Source organism: Sinocyclocheilus rhinocerous, unplaced genomic scaffold (assembly GCF_001515625.1).
Source record: "Sinocyclocheilus rhinocerous isolate Xijiao unplaced genomic scaffold, SAMN03320098_v1.1 scaffold2415, whole genome shotgun sequence".
In the NCBI taxonomy this organism is placed as follows: Eukaryota; Metazoa; Chordata; class Actinopteri; order Cypriniformes; family Cyprinidae; genus Sinocyclocheilus; species Sinocyclocheilus rhinocerous.
In genome coordinates this window covers 1-3,913 of record NW_015666566.1, presented here as the reverse complement: position 1 = coordinate 3,913, position 3,913 = coordinate 1, and positions in this window count along the sequence as shown.

Genomic DNA, 3,913 nt, shown 5'->3' with positions numbered 1-3,913 from the left:
AAACTTTCATATATTCTAGATTTATTACATGTAAAGTAAAACATTTCAAAAGTTTTTGTGTTTTAATTTTGATGATTAGAGCTTACAGCTCACGAAAGTCAAAAATCCAGTATCTCAAAATATTAGAATATTTCCTAAGATCAATCAAAAAAAGGATTTGCAAAACAGAAAAATTCAAGTTCTTTAAAGTATGTTGATTTATGCACTCAATACTTGGTCGGACTCGGGGCTCCTTTAGCACAAACTCCAGCATCAGTGAGGTGTGAATGGAACCGATCAGCCTGTGTACTTGAGCCTTCAGCTCGTCTGTATTGTTGGATCGACTGTTTCTCATCTTTCTCTTGAAAATATCCCATAGATTCCATATGGGGTTCAGGTCAGGCATGTTTACTGGCCTGTCCTCATGTTGGTTGGCATGTCCTCTTTACCGCCACATAGCCAAGGATGTGAGATGCAATCCAAGCACTGTAAAGTACACTTTAGACCACCATGATGCCACCAATTCACACCAGAACTGAAAAGGGAGAGGTACAAAAAAGAAACTTTCAGACAGACATGTGAAGCATCTCACAATTCTCAGTCTTAAGTACCGAAGAAAGCCCTCACGAGAACTGCGTGACGAGATCAACACCATAATGACAACACAATGCAACAGTGTCTTCAAGAACTGTGAATCGGAAACTTGGAGAAGGACTTGTTGGCAGAATAGCAGCAAAGAAGCTAGGGCTGCACGATAAATCGCATGCGATATTTAACGCGCATCTTGTCAGAAAGCCGGTTCTTTAATCAGCGGTAAATCTCCATCACCTGCGGGCTTTCACATTGAGCAGCATTAACTACACAGAGCCGTTGTTCACTGACGAGCTGCGCAAAAAATCGCGCGAATATGAACGTGGTTTTGCGCAGCTCGTCTGTGAACAACGGCTCTGTGTAGTTAATGCTGCTCAATGTGAAAGCACGCACGTGATGGAGATTTACCGCTGATTACAGAACCGGCTTTACTGATAAGATGCGCGTTAAACATCGCATGCGATTTATCGTGCAGCCCTAAAAGAAACCATTACTGAAAGAGAACAATAGAGTGAAACGCCTGAAATTTCATTGCCATTTCAGCCTCAGGAACAGGTGACTTGGTGAAAATTGATGTCGTCTTATTGGGCCTGGATTTATTTTCCAAGAGGACAATGACGCTAAACATTCTTCTAACTATTGCCGGAACTACCAGTTAGAAAATAAACTGGACAGATCTATTGTACATTCAAAGGAAAGCCTTTAGCTTGAGTTGCAGAAGGGATGGGATAACATTAGTGTTGAGGTTCTCAGGAAATATACTGACACTATGCCAGAGAGATGTGCTGCTGTAATTGCTGCAAAAGGTGGACATACCAAATATGAAAGTTAAACGTGGATAAAAACAGTACGACTCACTTTATCTGATATTTGTTTTGTTTTGCATGATTAAAAATCTTGCAACAAAATGGTATGCACTGTATAAAAATTAATAATCAGTTAAAACTTGGAAAACATATGAAAGTAAAATAAATAAATAAGCCCCAGTATGATCTGCTTTTAAAACTCATATTATACAAATATTTTGCTATTTCTTTTGCCAGTATGGTCAAGTGATAATGTCTCTCTCATCATCACAACAGTGGAAGAAACTAGACCTGGTCTAGCAGTTCAAGGAAAATGAAAAGAAACACTTGTTTAGTGTGGAAATGGAAAAAAATAAAATACAATTAGGTTTCATGATGACGTAAACTTCAGACAGAAATCAGTGGCTCTCATTTCATAGTGGATATGTTGATTTGATGATGTCACAGTCACCATGGCGACGTGGCCATGAGTACTGCTTTCATTGGTATAGCGGAAGTCAAAGACACATGAAGCCGGGCCATATTGTTAAACTGTTAAATTGTTTCTATGGTCGCCGTTTATTCAGTAGTGTGTCATGCCAATCCAAAGAATCCTTTGCAATGTGATCCGGAATTCATTTTTATGCATGTGTGCAAAAAAAACTCACCTTTCTGAATAAACCTTCGATTAACATTTAAAAAACTATATTTGTTGTGGCTTGGTGAAAAAAAACATCCATGCACTTTGTCAGCCACTTTACAGGATTATAAGGGCAAACGAAGCCATTTGCCAGTTTCAAAGGGGATATTTGGCATTGACATGCAGATGGCAGTCAGCACAAAGCTCCTACACATCAGGGAATGGGTTCACGTTGCTCGCCTGGCACGACGTCAGTGCCGACAAGGTCAAGCCTAAATGCTCCTCTCTGATTCAGAGTATCAGAGTTTTGCTAGGCAGAGAACTGAGCCATCTGAGAACGAAGCTTGCGCCTCGCTTAGGAGGCTAAAGAGGGAAACAGAAAGAAGAAAAAAGTGAAAAGAGAAGAAACAAGTAGGTTTGCCCCAAAACTCCTAAAATCCCTGCAGAAACGGCCTAAGGTGGTTCAAACCAGTCTCTGAGTTCCCAATCAAACTGAGCTGGGAAAACCAGCTTAGTTGGCCTTTAAGAAGCTGGTTTAAACATTTTTTTTGAGCTATCATGACTGATTTTTACAGCATGTTATGTAATCATTAAATCAGGGAGACTCGGTTGACGTCACTGCTAGCTGGCCCTTTGGTATCCACGGTGATGCGGCTGTCCATCATCCATCACCGGAGACTGTGAAAAATGTCAGTTCTTCATAAAAGGGATTGGGGTGTCCTTGCACTCTTTTACAATACTGGCCCCATCCTTCCATTCAGTGCCGTTGACGTGTTGCCCACTGCAAAGTCTTGACAGTTCGTTTGTGTGCCGCTTTTTCCCTGACAAGGCCACTTCAGGGCTTATGTAACTCACTGTGACATTAAGCACAGGCAGACAAGGTTTACTTCTGCTAGGAGGGCTTCTTTCACAGGGATAGTGTTTGCTTTTAATAGCAAGGGAAACGAGTGTTGTTGTTTTTTTTAATCTGTGACGTTTTCATTTCTCGTTTGCTGTTTGATCCAAATTTTTTGTGTAAATCGAAAAAAACTGTCAGATTTAGAAAAAAAGGTGTTTTTTACACTACCATTGAGAAATTTTAACCAAACTATCTTACAGACTTTTCATTAAGATCCTAAAGAATCATATCAACTTGTGGAAAATGGGCATCCTATGACCCCTTTAAGAAGCTGGTTTAAACATTTTTTTTTTCATAGCTGTGATGACTAATTTCTACAGCTCATGTTATGTAATTATTAAATCAGGGCGATTCGGTTGACGTCACTGCTGGCTGGCTCTTTGGTCACCACAGTGATGCAGCTGTCCATCACCCGTCACCAGAGACTGTGAACAATGTCAGGTCTTCATAAAAGGGACTGGGGTGTCCTTGCGCTCTTTTACAATACTGGCCCCCTCCTCCCATTCAGTCCTGTTGACGTGTAGCCCACTGCAAAGTCTTGACGGATCGTTTGTGTGCCGCCTTTTTCCCTGACAAGGCCACTTTTTAGAGCTTATGTAACTCACTGTGACATTAAGCGCAGGCAGACAATGTTTATTTCACAGGGATAGCATTTGTTTTTAATAGCAAGGGAAAGCATTTTTTTTTTTATATCTTCGATGTTTTCATTTCTCGTTTGCTGTCTTCTGTTTGATCTATAGTTTATCTAAATTGTATTAAACTGTCAGATTTAGAAAAGTTGAGAATGTAGATGATAAACTTTTTTTTAAAATCTATCATAATCTTTTATCAAAATTTGAAACAAACTTCCTGTTTGTTGACATCACCTAGGCCAGAGGTTTTCAAACTTTATGGTGCATATATAGATACCTGTATTTGCTGTATATGAGCAATATCACTCGAGTACGAGAGTGATACCGGCTCTATACACGGAACGTGTGTAATTAAACAAGAAACGTCTCGGTTACGTATGTAACCCTC